The 17,563-nt window shown below is 39.6% G+C and overlaps 1 protein-coding gene across 6 annotated transcripts in view; it reads right to left on the bottom strand.

Moving 5' to 3' along the window:
• LOC115224313 (mitochondrial proton/calcium exchanger protein) overlaps positions 1-10,852 on the bottom strand; it is a 106,239-nt gene extending 95,387 nt beyond the window's left edge. For 2 of the 6 annotated variants that reach the window (XM_036511572.1, XM_036511559.1), the window contains exon 1: positions 10,718-10,838. The gene's annotated coding sequence lies outside the window, so the exon portion shown is untranslated. Of the gene's footprint in view, positions 1-10,717 lie in introns of all 6 variants that reach the window. The other 4 variants (XM_036511569.1, XM_036511565.1, XM_029795172.2 and 1 more) reach the window with 3 other exon arrangements.
• Between the last annotated feature and the right edge of the window lie 6,711 nt (positions 10,853-17,563).

A 17,563-nucleotide genomic window follows, 5' to 3' on the forward strand; every position in this document is an offset into this window, starting at 1 on the left:
CAGCTCAATCTTTGCTTTCCATGTAACTACTCAACAGCAAGACATCTATATCTGTCCCTTCTATACCTTAAATCTTTATATCTGTCCCTTCTGTACCTTAAATCTTTCAACTGGCAAAAAGCCATATTCACTCAATACAACTCCCCACTCCCATTTGAGGGGCTTTTGTCCTGCAAGGTACTTGGTGACCATATCAATGCTAGTGCCATGTAAAAAGCACCCAGTACACTCTGTAAAATGGTTGGCATTGGGAAAGGCATCGAGCTGTAGAAACCATGCCAAAGCAAACAATGTAACTTGGTGCAGCTCCTGGTCTTGCCAGCTCCCCTCCAACCCATGCCTGCACGGAAAACAGATGTTAAATGATGTCAATGATGATGATGATGAGTTTCTTCCGATAATTTTGCAGTGAAATTTCTGAGGACAAAATTAAAAATGAATTAAATGGATCCAAAATTAAAAGAGGATTATTTAAATGCATTGTTAATCCAATCAAATATTTTCCTCCTTTACTATATGAGTCTTTTCTAAAAACATTCTCTCAGCAGGTGGGAGTATTCTATCGATTCTATCTTCTATATAAATTTTCTATATAAAAACTTAAGCCTTCTGCAGAGATCGAGATTGCATTTGTTTGACCTAATTTTTTAATTCCATTATGAATTAGCTCCAACATTGATATAACAGCAGGGACAGCGTTAAATTCAATGTCTGAAAAACTGAGAAGTTGCTCGTTCTCTCATAAATTTTACAATACAGTTTCTAAAGAGTAAAAATCATTTAGACATTTCCTTAAACTATTCAATCTGTCTTAGTATGACTGATTAACTGCACTTCATTACCATGCTCCTCTTTGACATCATCATCATCATCATCATTTAGCGTCCGCTTTCCATGCTAGCATGGGTTGGACGGTTCAACTGGGGTCTGGGAAGCCAGAAGGCTGCACCAGGCCCAATCTTGATCTGGCAGTGTTTCTACAGCTGGATGCCCTTCCTAACGCCAACCACTCCGTGAGTGTAGTGGGTGCTTTTTACGTGCCACCCGCACAGGTGCCAGACAGAGCTGGCAAACAGCCACGGACGGATGGTGCTTTTTATGTGCCACCGGCATGGGGCCAGGCGAGGCTGGCAACGGCCACGAACGGATGGTGCTTTTTACGTGCCACCGGCAGGAGGCCAGTCGGGGCGGCGCTGGCAATGGCCACGAACGGATGGTGGTGCCAGACGAGTCTGGCAAATCTTTCGTTTTTTTGTTGGAGTCCTACAAAATCAATTGACGACTGTTCTCACATTTTTAATGACATGAAAGGTCTTCTGCAATAGGAACTACTTCACTAAGTTCAATTTATTGCTGATTGACAAAACAACCAGATTCATAAATGCAAAATCTGTTTTGATCCTCATCCTTAAATGTACCTTTAAACATCATTGTTGCAAGGATCATTAGTTAAATTAGCTTTATCGCAATTTGGTTGAGTATATTTTTGCAAAGAACATTCCAGACACCCAAATGTGGTTTATGTTTGCAGTTAATATCTCTACCAATTTTAACCACAGTACTTGCTTTATTAATTATATTTTTTACCAAATCAAAGTTGGATTCAGAAAGTTTTGCTCAAAGAGTTTCAATATTTAAGAAATTTTTTCAGCCGGCAAACATCCATAAAATTTGATCGTTCCTGAATTCCAGAACATGCCAGACACATGTACAGTTACATGCAACTGTCTGTGATTGCACAAAGATCTATGTTCATATAAAGAAATACTGACTTATTCAAAATTCCTCTCTCCTTAAATTATTTCACTAATCACAAAACGTTTCCAATTCATAATGTCGTTGAAACATCTGCATTAAATGAGAACCTTTCTTTGGCAGAAACCAAGTCCTTATCCATAATAGCTTTCCTATTAACTATTACATTCAAAGAAAATCTATCAACAGCAACTAGTTTGGATATAATTTTTCTCACAATATTATTTTCTGTAGATTGATACACTTCAAAGGAGATTCATCTATTTTCATTGTACTAGCTCTAACAATATGTCTATGCTAATAATCTTTAAATGACATAAAAGACTGCTTATTAGACCACCCAAGCATTTTAACATGGCCTTGCAATGAATAATTAAGTTTTAAATAATGCAGCTGGAAATTCCTAGGAAACAGAATTTAATCTCAAGAAAATCCAACTGCATTTCTAAAAAGTTTCCTTACAATTTGGACCTTGAGAATTCCAAGAAAATGTCTTTGTAAACAATCTTTGTGGGACACACACAAAAGACTGCTTGCTGAATCACTCAAGCATTTTAAGACTGTCTAGCAACGTAAAGTTTTTAAATAAATTTTCTGGGAATTCCTAAGAAACAGAATATAATCCTAGGAATTTCCAGTTGTATTTTTAGCTCTTCCTGTCACAAACCTTCACCTGTCTTTCAAGTAAAGTGTTTTAATTCGGTTATGTTTACACATTGAAAACAATGACTCACTGAAACTACAGGAATTTTGTTTACTGGAGAATGTAAACAAGATCACAGTTTCACTTTGGTTATATCATTGATACCACATAGAAATAACACACACACACACCATTTTAACACTATATCTCAAAGTAAATTCACCCATAAATGATCCTTTTCTACTAGAGGCACAAAGCCTGAAATTGGTGGGAAGAGGCTTGCTCCCCCAATGCACAACTGGTACTTATTTCATTGGCCCTAAAAGGATGAAGGCAAAGTTGATCTTGGCAGAATTTGAATTCAGAATGCAAAGACAGATGAAATGCTGCCTCCTTTATGGATTGGACATATTATTCCCTCCTTCAGCTTGCTTGGCAGTCTGTCATTTGCAAGAAAGCTCTGGAAGAGAATCTGGAGGGGTTTTGCAAGGGCATGCTTACATGATTTGAGGAGGATTGCTAGGAAACCATCAGGACCAGCAGTTGAGTTTGTGTCCACTTCATCTATGGCTAGCAGTATATCTTCTTCGCTAATGTCGATGTATTCGATTGTGACTTGCCTTGCTAGTTATAGGTGAGGCGGCAAAGAAATCCACTGGTTCGTTCACTTGTCTGTGTTCCAAAAGGGTGGTAAAGACACATTTGAACTGGTAATTCAGTACCTCAGTGATCCTAGTTGGACTGTCTGTGAACGAGCCATCCTTTTGGAAGAGGGGTCCGATCTTGCAGCATACTAAGGCTGTTTCTTTCGCGTAATGAAAGAAGGCCTTTGCATTTGAATTAATGTTTTTTATAACCCAGGCTTCTTTGTCTGCTTTCTCCCTCACATAGGATTATTGCAGCCTTTTTACAATCTCCATCAGTGTTGTTTTTAGGCAGGACATTTCACTACTTTTGAGATGTTGGTTGAGTCGATTTGCAACCTTCATCCATTATCTCTCCCTTGGAATCTTGTTCTTATTTGTTTTGGCCTTGTGCTCTGGGACATATTTCTGGCATATGGCTTGCACAACAGACATGAAACATTCTAGTTTCATGTCAATGTCTGGTGTGGAGAGACATTTTGGCCAGTCCTCTCTGAGGATCTCTTTTTGGATCGATTTCCAGTCTGCTTTGTGGAAGTTCAGATTGGAGAGATTTCGGGTACTTCCTTTAGGCTGTATGTCTCTGGTTTTACTTTCGGTCCAAACATACACAGCTCTATTATGTTGTGATCCGAGGCCTATGTCGGCATCACTTTCACATCATAAATGATGTCCATATTGTTTGTGAAGCAGAGATCCAGAATGTTATTCACCCTAGTTGGTCTGAGTACAGCTTGCTCCATGAATAGGGCATTGGTGAGGTTGAGCAGGGACTCCACCTGTGCTTGCTTGCAATGAGTCATTCCTGAGAGTATGAGACCTTCGGGCCATTTGATGTTGGGGAAATTGAAATCACCCATAAGAAATATGGTCACGTGGTGTCACAGTTTCATGAGGATTTCTTTAATTCTTGTGAGGCAATCTTCAAACTTGCCTATGAGGTTTGGAGCATCCGGTGGGCAATATGTATTGCATATGACTATATTATGTTGTCTTATGTATACAATTAGAGTGTCACATACCGAAATTGAGTATGTCATTAAGACCTGGGGTGTGAGGTCATCTCAGATCTAAACAGCAACTCCACCATGGCTCCTTTCCCTTCTGTCTGTTCGCAGTATGGCATAGTTTGGTATGTGTACTTCTGCATCTTCTATATCAGGGCTGAGGAGAGTTTCCACGAGTGCTATGCATAGGGCTCGATTGCATGCAGTAAGATCTCTCAGGAAAGAAATTTTGCTTTTATTATGATGCAACAGTCCCCCAATATTTAGTAAAAATATTGGCGTGATGACTGTGCTGGCATTAGGGGAAGCCATCCCGTATCTGTTGACTGTGGTGATCTTGCGCAGTGGTGGGCAAGGTTCCTTGTTTGTGCTTGGTGTAGCCAGATCAGCTGCTGCACAATCTTTTGTGCCATGTACAAAAAAGACTCTTGCTCAGCTGCTGCGTTGCGCATAACCTCTGAAGAGCGCACTTCTTTTGTAAATCTTTTCCTTGGAGAAATTTGTTGTCTTTCCTCGGGGAAGATTTTCTCTTTAAGGCCCCTGGCGGGGTGTCGGATGGGCAAGCTGGTAGTTTTTGCCGTCTTCCCCATGCCAACATTTGCCTTGCAGGTAAAATTTGCGGGTTCTTGAGTGCCTTCCAAATTCCTTCTTTCCTGTAGGGTTTTGGATGGCATTGGATCCTCCATGGGGGTTTTCTGTTTTTTGTTTGGTGGGTTGAGGTTTCGGTTGTTTCAATTTTGTCTTTTCCTTTTTCTTCCTTTCCTTGTTTGTGTTCGTCCTTCCTTTTCTTGTGGTGGGTACTTTTTACCTCTTGTTGTCCAATGGGGTGAGGGCTCTGTTCCTTTGTGTATATATATATATACACATATACACACACACACACATATATACATGTATGTGTGTGTATATATATATATATATGTAAAATTATGTGTAAAATATGTATATAAAATTTGCATAAGGTGGAAGTAGATGTCTTCAAAAAGGAATTAGACATCTCCCTCTCCACAATACCAGATGAACGAACATAAAGTACAGACGAGGGTATCAGAATCAAACTCAATTATACATCAAATGTTCCAACGATCGGGAAAAAGGCACGTGCAGGAGTGGTGATGCACAGCTGCATGGCTGAAATGAGTAAAAGAGTAATATGTATGTATATATATATATATATATGTGTGTGTGTGTGTGTGTGTGCGTGCGTATATATGTGTGTATATATATATATATATATATATATATATATATATATATATACATACATATACATATATATATGTACATATATATGTATATATATATATATGTAGAGAAATACCTAGCCAAAGATAAACCTCTGTACCTGGCTTTTGTTGACACGGAGATAGCCTTTGACAGGGTCCCCCAATCCCTTATCTGGTGGTCAATGAGGAAACTAGGGATAGATGAATGGTGAAAGCTGTACAAGCCATGTTCAGGGACGCTTTCAGTAAGGTGAGGGTTGGCGATGAGTACAGTGAAGAATTCCGGGTAAAGGTTCACCAAGGATCAGTCCTATTCCCCCTCTTATTCATCATAGTCCTCCAGGCAATAACAGAACAATTCAAGATAGGATGCCCCTGAGAGCTTCTCTATGCTGATGACCTTGCTCTAATGGCTGAGTCACTATCAGAACTAGAGGAGAAGTTTCAGGTGTGGAAGCAAGGATCAGAATTGAAGAGCCTTAAATTCAACCTAGCAAAAACCAAAGTCTTAATAAATAGGAAGGTAGACAAACCACAAATCCCTTCAGGTAGATGGCCCTGCTCGATCTGTAGAAAAGGCGTAGGTAGAAAGTCTATAAGATGTACCAGTAAATGCTATGGACACAGAAGAGGTGCAGCAATATCAAAGGAAGGCTAATTGGGAATATAGTTTTTGTGTGTGGCAAATGCTCAGGAGCAATAAACACTGAAAATGTGCAGTGAACAGCTTCTGTCACATTTCAGGGGCAAAAACTACAAGTAGATGATAGCTTCCATTACCTAGGTGACCAAGTTAGTAGCGGGAGTGGATACTCTGAAAGTGTAAGGATAGAGTAAGGATAGCCTGGGCAATGTTCAGAGAGCTCCTACCTCTGCTGATAACAAAGGGCCTCTCACTCTGAGTAAAAGGTAGACTGTATGATGCACGTGCGTGAACAGCTATGCTACATGGCAGTGAAACATGGGCTGTGACTGTTGAGGACATGCGTAAACTTGCAAGGAATGAAGCTAGTATGCTCTGCTGGATGTGTAATGTCAGTGTGCATACACGACAGAGTGTCAGCACCCTGAGAGAAAAGTTGGACTTAAGGAGTGTTAGATGTGGTGTGGAAGAGAGAGGACTGTGCTGATATGGTCATGTGTTACGAATGGATGAGGACAGCTGTGTGAAAAAGTGTCACACCCTAGCAGTTGAGGGAACCTACGGAAGAGGTAGACCCAGGAAAACCTGAGATGAGGTGGTGAAGCATGAGCTTCGAACATTGGGCCTCACTGAGGCAATGGCAAGTGACTGAGATCTTTGGAGATATGTTGTGCTTGAGAAGACCCAGGAAGCCAAGTTAGACCATAACTGTGGTCTATGCCAGTGCTGTAAAACCAGCCCATTTAAGAGTACCCTTCAATCATTGGGCAATAAACTATGCTTGTGAAGATCAGTTGAGGCAAGTGAAATCACTGTCGTGGCTGATGACAGAACTACCTGATCGGCACCCATGCCAGTGGAACGGTTAAAGCACCATTTGAGTGTGATCGTTACCAGGGCCACTGACTGGCTCCTGTGCCAGTGCACGTAAAAAAAGCACCATTTGAGCATGGTCATTGCTAGTGCCGGACTGGCTCCTATGCAGGTGGGATGTAAAAAGCACCATTTGAGCGTGGCCGATACCAGTACTGCCTGACAGGCACATAAAAAACACCCACTACACATTCGGTGTTGTTGGTGTTTGGAAGGGCATCCAGCTGTAGAAACTTTGCCAGATCAGATTGGAGACTGGTGCAGCCCTCTGGCTCATCAGCCTTCAGTCAAACCGTCCAACCCATGCCAGCATGGAAAGCAGGCGTTAAACAATGACGATGATACTTGTATATATATATATATATATATGTATGTATGTATGTATATATATATATATGTATTGTTATATATGTATGACCTTGAGCTTAAATTAGAAACAATTATTATCAATGAATGAATGTCTGTGATGGATCGCTGACTGCACACATATAAACTCTTACATCATACAGTGGGTACTCTATTCTCTCCATACATATTTCATCATGTTGAACCGTTTTCCCTACATATTTCTCAGTTTTTTTTTCCTCTCAGTCCTTTCTGTTGAAGAGCATATGTTCAAAATGTTAGAGATTTTTCCATTCTTCCTAATATACCTGCTTGTTGGTCCTCCACCTGTCTTTGTCTTTTGCTTCCTATAAATTTGAACTGTATATATTTTGGTGCAGGTGTATCTGTATCGCAAAAGGTTTGCTTCTTGAACACAAGGTTCAGGGTTCAGTCTCACTGTGAGGCACCTAGGGGCAAGTGTCTGTTACTATAGCCTCAGGCTATAGTGGATTTAGTAGACACAAACTGAAAGAAGCCCGTTGTGTGTGTGTGTGTATTCGTGCCTGTGTTGTTCCCCACCACTGCTTCACAACCGGTGGTGGTGTGTTTTACGTTTCTGTAACTTAGCGGTTCGGCAAAACTGACTTATAAAATAAGTACTGGGTCGATTCGTTCGACTAAAATGTTACTAGTAGCCCCAGCATGGTTGCAGTCTGATGTGAAACAAATAAAAGATAAACAGAAAGATATAAAAGATAAGAAAGATAAAAGCCAGAAACAAATATGTTTAGGCTTTTTTCTTTGTAAGCTTTGCATTGTGGATCCATAAATAGACTGGTGTGGGTGTTTGCCAAAATAATAAATTAAAATATATACCAGTCGACAAGGTAGTCTCTACGCAGTCACTCGACCTGCTGCAACACGCCTGAAATATCAGCTAAGTTTCTTCGAATTACCTTAACCATTTAAAAAATAAAATAAAGGCGAAGCCACATTGTCTTATGTAATCGTAACTGAATAAAATAATAGAGAAATAAGTTACGATTGAAACAACTTTGATCACAGGTTTTACTCAATCGGAGGTGACTTTGGATCAAAACACCAGTTACTATAACATGTAGTAGTGTAATAAATAGGTAGTTTCATTATAGTTGGTATATACGCATGAATTTTCTCAATTATAGCGTCTGAGCAGAGACAGATATATACTTTTTGCTTTTAAAACAAAGGATCTATTTATGCTTTCTATCTTACAAAAAAAGACAAAAGCCTGAAAGACTAATTTTAATATTTAAAACCAAAAAAATAGCAAATCATGCTTTGTTATTGTTTAGTTTCAGGTCAACCCGAATGAACAGACAGACCTAGACATTCCAATGTTGACTGTCACGTCAATTTTTTTTCCTTTTTTATAGCCAGTAGCTAAATTAGCAAATGGATTCTTTCTTTTCTTTTTCTTTTTTAGATAATGCCTTGAAGAGTAATAATTAGCGGGGGATTCAGTTGCTATTTCTAGCAGGTGGAAACTACTGCGTTAGCTGGTTCTGATATCTTTCTATCTAAGCGTGTTTAGAAATACCCGAATCTCATTTTTTTTCCACCAGATAAGAGTATTAATTAGACAAACATTAATTCGTCTTATACTGCTATTCTCTTCTCTGTCGTTCAAAAACTAGTGAAATCGGGAGGGAAGGCCTGATGTGGGAAGCTACAGCATTATAAACTGCACAGTTTAGTTTGAAGAAGAAGGTTAATTAATGTATGGAATAAGGTAGGTGCGGTCACATGCACTGAGCTGTATACAAACGTAGTAGAAACTACTATCGACTTCGTTTTTCTATCAATCAACCAATCGATCGATCCATCCAACTGCCTATCGATCAGATCGTCGATCTGATAGTTTTTAGTTCCCGATTATTTTATTATTGAAAAAAATCTACAATCGATTTTTTTTTAAAATGTGTCGATGGAAACTTTATAGAGTTTGATTTGTAATTGTTTTAATACGACTCACAAATATAGGAAAATCCCAGGAATTGGTGGACAGCTTTCGCTTTTAAATAGCAAACCGGTACCAAGGCAATTAACGATAGATTAAATAAATGCTAAGTACCAGACAGACAGACAGAGACAAAACTTATTTACTGTATTGTTATTTAATAGTAATATGACATTTACGATGTAACTATTTATATAAATGTTTTAGCCTAGAGCGAACAGACCTTATGGCAAAAAAAAACAATCAATCTAGCCATAACCAAATGCGTAGCCGTATTTCGTCTGTCGTTACGTTCTGAGTTCAAATTCCGCCGAGGTCGACTTTGCCTTTCATCCTTTCGGGGTCGATAAATAAAGTACCAGTTTCCAACTGGGGAGGTCGATGTAATCGACTTAATCCCTTTGTCTGTCCTTGTTTGTCCCCTCTATGTTTAGCCCCTTGTGGGCAGTACAGTAAAGAAATACATTTAAAGAACTATCTAGAACTATATTATATAAAGTGGTTTACTTTTTTTAAGTTTATGAAAAGTGTATTTGAAAAGAGAGTTGAATAATGATTTTAGCAGGCCGAACCGAACCGACCGCGTAGAAGTTCTCTGTTGGTAATATTATATAAGTATTTAGTTTTCTGAAATCGATCAAATATGTACTTTTGATGGGAGGAGGAGGGGGGCAATGTAATTGATTATTCCTTAGGAGGCGGTGACACAGCATGGCCAGTCTGATAATGGGAACCGGTAAAAGAATATATACTGGGTTTTAAAAAAAAAGGATTATATAATAATATTGTTAACAGTTATATAATAGCTGTGTTAATATTGTATATACTGTCTGCTGAAGTTCCGGCTTTTTTTAGTTGGTAATCATAAAGAGGCACTACTGCGAAAACTGTGTATCAGATTATATATAAAAGGTATAAAGAAAGCCGAGTGTGTATATGTAGGTTAGCTTGCAGGTCGATCCAAGGAAGACAGAGATTCTGGAACAACCTGAGGGAGAATGTTTGTGGGTTAGAAACCACAGGTAACAAATAATAATAATAATAATAAAAAGGCGATCTTTCGTCTCTAGTAGACCTTTCCGTCGATTTCCGTAAAAAATTTTTTTTTTTTTACATATGGGCTTGCGGGAACTTTTGATCGACGGAAAGGTCTACTAGAGACGAAAGATCGCCCAAATAATAATAATAAAAAAAAGATCTTTAAATCGATCTGAAATATAAATACAAAATCTTTTTGTAAAAATAGAATTCTGAGTAAAAACTGGGGAAACCAGTGGAAAAAGCCAACGAGAAAAGAATCTATTTTAACCTTGCTTAATAAACAACGCTAGTAAAACCGATAGATTTCAAAATATAGGATATTTAGAGATCTAATGTAAATAAGAGCGACGTTTCATCATAGATGCTGATTAATTGGTTAATTAATTAACGAATAAGGCCACGGATGTTAATTAATTACATAAAAATTCTTACGTAAAAATACAAACAGAAGAATTATAGATTAATGAAAAAAATTTAATCTTCGTATTCAGCCTCATGTGAGACTCATATAAATCGATGATTTAAAAAAGGTATTGATAAAAATCGAATGTAAACTTACTCCAAGGGATTTGATGACAGCAGATGTGGGGTGAATGTTCCGACGGGACCACATGCACGCTACAGTATCCATGAATATGATCAGACTGAAGGGTGATTCATGCGACCTCTGTATAAAGGTAGATAACTCTAGACAACCGGGTCACAATACACCACCAACCAATCAATTGCTGCTAATCTTCTTTATATATAAAAGTGAAGTGTGTCTGTCTCCTACGATTTAGATTCCTAACTACTCCCACATTTTGCGGTGCAGTTTAACCAAAACCGGGTATCTTATAGTCGTGATTCATATCGAGCCCTTCTGGGTATTAGCGCGTGTCTACGATGAGTCTACGATTTTAAAAATAATTTACCATCATTTTTTTCCGTTTTAATGCATTTTTTCGCTATTATATAAGGGAAGTAACTCTCTAAAAATGTCTACGATGAGTCAACGATTTAAAAAAAAATTACCATCATTTTTTTTTCCATTTTTAATGCATTTTTTGGCTATAACTCTCTAAAAATGCTTATATAGTTATTTCTCTTACAAACCCGAGCAACGCCGGGCGATACTGCTAGTAAAAAATAATTGATCGTCGAAATTAATTTCCCCGAAAGTGGGGTTTGCGAAAATGCTGTGCTGTTACCAGAGACAAGGTGGTCTTTAATAAAATTCAATAGAAATATAGGCGATGTTTCGTAATATATTTTATAAATAAATAAAAAAAATTGGTATGAAGCATTTTCAAAATAAGACGTATTTTATTTTTATACGAATACGCTTTCTTTCTCGAATAATATTTGTTTCATTTCACTTCTAATTAAGATTTTAGTTGCAATGGGCAATGTTTATTTGTAAAATATAGATTTGTGTTCAGCGATTTTTGCAAAATCGTACAATGATTCCACGACAAAGAAAGTTTGAAAACCATTGTTCCATAACTTCGTTCAACATGCTAGAAACGATAGATAGTATTGATGAATATATTATCGATATCTGATGATTAAAATATTAGTTTAGCCGTCACTCATAAGTTGGCATGACATGGGAGCTTGTGTTATGCGTTTACTACTTGTTTTATATTACTATGTTGTCCCGAGCAGACAGACAGCCCTTGACCCAGCTGAACATCGAGGATGGGGCAACCGGAAAAAAAGAGAGAAAAAAAAGAACTGTAACAGTGGCTTATTCAGTCAAGGCACGCCTGGAGTCTAAACAACAACAAAAGCAACATATCCTAAATTCAACGAGGGGCTTTGTAGTTGTTGTTGTGGTGGTAGTTGTTCACTCTAAGAAACGAGATCAAGAGAAGTGTCTTGAAGGGGACAATGTCAGTCATGTTTCCTTCAACAGCTCAAAGACACCCCTACGTATATGTATTAATTATTGACTGTGGAGGCGCAATGGCCCAGTGGTTAGGGCAACGGACTCGCGGTCATAGGATCGCAGTTTCGATTCCCAGACCGGGCGTTGTGAGTGTTTATTGAGTGAAAACACCTAAAAGCTCCACGAGGCTCCGGCAGGGGGTGGTGGTGATCCCTGCTGTACTCTTTCACCACAACTTTCTCTCACTCTTACTTCCTGTTTCTGTTGTACTTTGTATTTCAAAGGGCCGGCCTTGTCACTCTGTGTCACGCTGAATATCCCCAAGAACTACGTTAAGGGTGCACGTGTCTGTGGAGTGCTCAACCACTTACACGTTAATTTCACGAGCAGGCTGTTCTGTTGATTCGGATCAACCGGAACCCTCGTCGTCGTAACCGATGGAGTGCTTCCAATTATTGACTCCCTCCTCACCCACTCTTAACATGAACTGGGTGCTACTTGAACCTAAGCATTAGCAGAACATCCAAGCGAGCTCCTCCTTACAAGCAGCATTATAGGCCTCCTGTCTTAGCAACATTATAAGCTCCATAGCAAATCAATGCCCTAGGTCCTGTAGTATTTGTTTATTGACAGTAAGCGACAGAATAGATAGATCAGAATTGGGCACCTTAAAGCTGTGATGCACAAGGGCAACTTTCCAGTGTTTCCATGCCTTAAGACGGCCCTGCCCACAGGTAGCATACATAAGATTATCATGGCAACATCAAGATCATAATACTCTTTTACTCTCTCTTTTATTTGTTTCAGTCATTTGACTGTGGCCATGCTGGAGCACCACCTTTAGTCGAACAAATTGACCCCGGGACTTATTCTTTGTAAGCCTAGTACTTATTCTATCGGTCTCTTTTGCCGAACCGCTAAGTGACGGGGACATAAACACACCAGCATCGGTTGTCGGGCGATGGTGGGGGACACACAGACACACAAACATATACACACACATACACAAATATATATATATATATATATACATATACATATATACGACGGGCTTCTTCCAGTTTCCATCTACCAAATCCACTCACAAGGCTTTGGTCGGCCCGAAGCTATAGTAGAAGACACTTGCCCAAGGTGCCACACAGTGGGACTGAACCCGGAACCATGTGGTTGATAAGCGGTAACATCGAGTATCACAAAACTTATTGAATGCAGAAGATTGTTTCTATTGATTTGTATATTAGGCTGTTCATTGTTCAGCATACATAACTGCATGCGTGTGCACATATGCGCGCACACACACACACACCCATATACACACACACACACATTCATACACACACAACTATACATTTCATTTGCAATATAAAATTTTGTCTTTAGTAAATTTTTAATTGTAACCCGAGCACTTTGATATGTATGAGATTGACACACACTCTCTCTAAATGGCGTTCCCCCACCCCCCAACATTAGTATAAATTCTATGTGTCACCATCACTGATGATCTCTCTTGATAAATAAACATCTACAATATTGAAAAAAAAACCTCAGATGTTGATTCAGAGAAATGCAAAACTTTATAAAGTTTGGAGACTCCTTGTTAAAGCATATGTATTTTGTAATTACTTTGAAGCCCTAGCAAATTCCACACTGTAAGCTGTAGCTTGCGTAAATCCACTGCTGATTGTAAAAATAATATTACAAAAATTGACTTTATTCTTCACATCCAGAAAATACTTCAGACCCTCCAGTATATTCCATCGTCCACCAATCTTGCATTCTTACACTGAATAAAACTCAGGCGAAATCTACAATAGAGCACTACTCTCATTATAGAGCAGTCCTTCTCGCTGTCTCCGTCTCTTTCTGTCTGCCTGCCTGATAGCTTGTCTGTCTGTCTGTCTGTCTATCTGTCTGCCTCTGTCTCTCTCTCTGTCTGTCTCTGTCTCTCTGTCTCTCTCTCTTTCTCTCTCATACATACACACAGACCACATCCTCCAAAATGTCTGCTTCGCTGATTTTCATAAAATTACTTTCTGACACACTTCAACTGGCTCATAGAAGTACTGTCTCCTCTCTCTCTCTCTCTCTCTCTCTCTCTCTCTCTCTCTCTCTCTCTCTCTCTCTCTTCTCTCTCTCTCTCTTTCTCTCTCTCGCTCTCTCTTTCTCTTTCGCTTTCTCTCTCTCTCTCTCTCTTCTCTTTCGCTTTCTCTCTCTCTCTCTCTCTCTCTCTCTCTCTCTCTCTCTGCCTTTTCTACTGTTGTGCTCTCTCCTCTTTAGAGCTTTCTGGTGTTTTGTCACATCCTCACAGGCTCTCACAACTCACACACCTCTCCTCCTTTCACCACCTGGGTCACATTCAGTTTCCCACCTCTACACCAACAAGTGTTCCAAGTCTTTCTTCCCCAGAACACCAGAACACTGAAATTCTGACTCACGCCATGTGAGGTGAAATCTCAGCAGTTGTTGAATGTTAACTATAGCAATCTCACCAGTGAAGTATCTTCAACTCAGAATTAAAAAAAAAAAAAACAATTCTGTAAAAGGATGTGGCCTATTGGTTGGGGTGTTGCACTTGTGATCATAAGATCTTGGTTTCAATTTCTAAACTAAGCAGTGTGTTGTGGTCTTGAGCAAAACACTTCATTTTACGTTGTTCCTGTCCCACTCAGCTGTAAATGTGTTCCAGCAATAATAGCTGGAAAGTTAACCCGGCAACAAACCAGCATCCCATTCAAGGAGAAGAGGATGAGCATTGTAAACTCAGTCACTTATACATCATAGAAACCATGGTCTAATGAACCCCTAGGATTCATACTCTCTTTTACTTGTTTCAGTCATTTGACTGCGGCCATGCTGGAGCACCACCTTTAGTCGAGCAAATCGACCCCGGGACTTATTCTTTTGTAAGCCCAGTACTTATTCTATCGGTCTCTTTTGCCGGACGGCTAAGTGACGGGGACGTAAACACACCAGCATTGGTTGTCAAGCAATGCTAGGGGGACACACAAACATATACACACACACTTATATATATATACATATATATGACAGGCTTCTTTCAGTTTCCGTCTACCAAATCCACTCACAAGGCATTGGTCGGCCCGGGGCTATAGCAGAAGACACTTGCCCAAGATGCCACGCAGTGGGACTGAACCCGGAACCATGTGGTTGGTTAGCAAGCTACTTACCACACAGCCACTCCTGCGCCTCATGACTGAGTAAAGTAAGTATTAATTATGTAAATTCGACTATTTAACTTTGCTAAAAATTGTATCCTTGTGATCAGAAAATTCCATCAGAGCTAGAAAATATTTCAGCCCTTATCAGTTGCTGACATTCTACAAAACTCTAACGAAAACCCTCATTTTGACTCTTCTACATTTACTGCAAAGGCTAATCTAGTAATTAGATAACGACATCAATCTTCACCCTGGTCCACAAATCACTCTCACTTCTCCTTTCCTCTTTTGTACTGTGGCTCTCATTTCAGTCTTTCTCTCCACCCTTAGTTCTTCATCTAGTTCCTAGGATTGGTAACACTGGAATTCCTTCCCAACTCAGTGACTTTTTTCTTTTCCCTTTCACTTCATAGATTTTAACCACTTTCCCATCTCACTTCATCTTGATCTTGCTAATAAACTTTGATCAAGTTCATCATCATCATTGTTCGACCGTGGTCGAGACAATGGAATTTACCATGCTACGCCAGACTTCACGGTCCATCATGGCATTACCTATGTCCTGTTGCTGGATGCTTGTATCCCTGGAGATTACATGGCAGAATCGTTAGCACACAGGGCAAATCGCTTAGCGACACTGCATGCTCTGAGTTCAAATTCTGCTATGGTCGACTTTGCCTTTCATCTTTTGGGGTTGATAAAATAAGTACCAGTTGAGCACTGGGGTCGATGTAACTGATTTAGTGCCTTCCCTGAAAATGCTAGTCTTTGGCCAAAATTTGAAACCAATTTGATCAAGTTAGTATTACTCCCTCACTTTTTACTTCCTCCTCTATTACTCTTACTCTTTACTCTTTTACTCTTTTACTTGTTTCAATCATTTGACTGTGGCCATGCTGGAGCACTGCCTTTTAGTCAAGCAAATTGAGCCCAGGACTTATTCTTTGTAAGCCTAGTACTTATTCTATCGGTCTCTTTTGTTGAACCACTAGGTTACGGGGACGTAAACACACCAGCATCAGTTGTCAAGCGATGTTGGGGAGACAAACACAGACACACAAACACATACACACACAAATATATATATATATATATACGACGGGTTTCTTTCAGTTTCCGTCTACCAAATCCACTCACAAGGCTTTGGTCAACCCGAGGCTATAGCAAAAGACACTTGCTCAAGGTGCCACGTAGTGGGACTGAACCCGGAACCATGTCGTTCGTAAGCAAGCTCCTTACCACACAGCCACCCCTACACCTATTGTTCACTTCATACACTCCTCACGCCATTTATTGATTTTTCTCTTTTCTCCTCACATAATCTCGCATCCACTCCATTCTTTTATTTTATTTATCATTGCCATTTTATAACCAATGCAATAACACTTCTATGTATTCTTATTCAATAACGCTTCTTATTCTTATTCTCAGATGAAGGACAAATGCTTGAATGGTAAATCAACTGACTGACATCTTCCACACACTTTTATATGCATTAAGATCATCACCAGACACAGATCATCACCACTTTCCTAAGATCCTCAATCTTACATTATGAATATTCATACTGAACATCAACAATTGATGTTGCCTATCTGGAAGGAGCAACAAAACTTTATGAGGGCAGTACGCTGCTCTACTGACTGATTAATAAAAAAATTCCTGCACTAATTTCTAAATTTGGTACACCGAATCGTGGCTGATGCCAGCGCTGCCTTGACTGGCTTCCGTGCTGGTGGCATGTAAAAAGCACCATCCGAATCGTGGCCGAAGCCAGTGCCGCCTCGACTGGCTTCCGTGCCGGTGGCACGTAAAATGCACCAATCCGACTGTGGCCGATGCTGGCCTCACCTGGCACCTGTGCAGGTGGCCTGTAAAAAGCACCCACTACACTCATGGAGTGGTTGGCGTTAGGAAGGGCATCCAGCTGTAGAAACATTGCCAGATAAGACTGGAGCCTGGTGCAGCCTTCTGGCTTCCCAGATCCCCGGTCAAACCGTCCAACCCATGCTAGCATGGAAAACAGACGTTAAACGATGATGATGATGATGATGATGTTACGTGTTTGCAAAGAATGAGTATAATTGATGAATCCCACTGTTTGACTGATAATTATTATTATTATTTTTCCTTTTAGCTGTTGACATTCAATGATTTGTGTAGATTCCCATGAATGCAGAAGTGGAACAAAAGACGGGTAAATATTTCAACAATACCAGATATGAAGATGGAACCAACATGGAATTTGTGTTGGAGCTTAGAGTTAAGAAAAAGTCAGTTGAAATGTCTAAATCAATTCCATGTTGGATTCAGATAACCAAAGACATCAATGGGACACAGGAATATACTGTGGAAT

Source organism: Octopus sinensis, linkage group LG2 (assembly GCF_006345805.1).
Source record: "Octopus sinensis linkage group LG2, ASM634580v1, whole genome shotgun sequence".
Classification (NCBI taxonomy): Eukaryota; Metazoa; Mollusca; class Cephalopoda; order Octopoda; family Octopodidae; genus Octopus; species Octopus sinensis.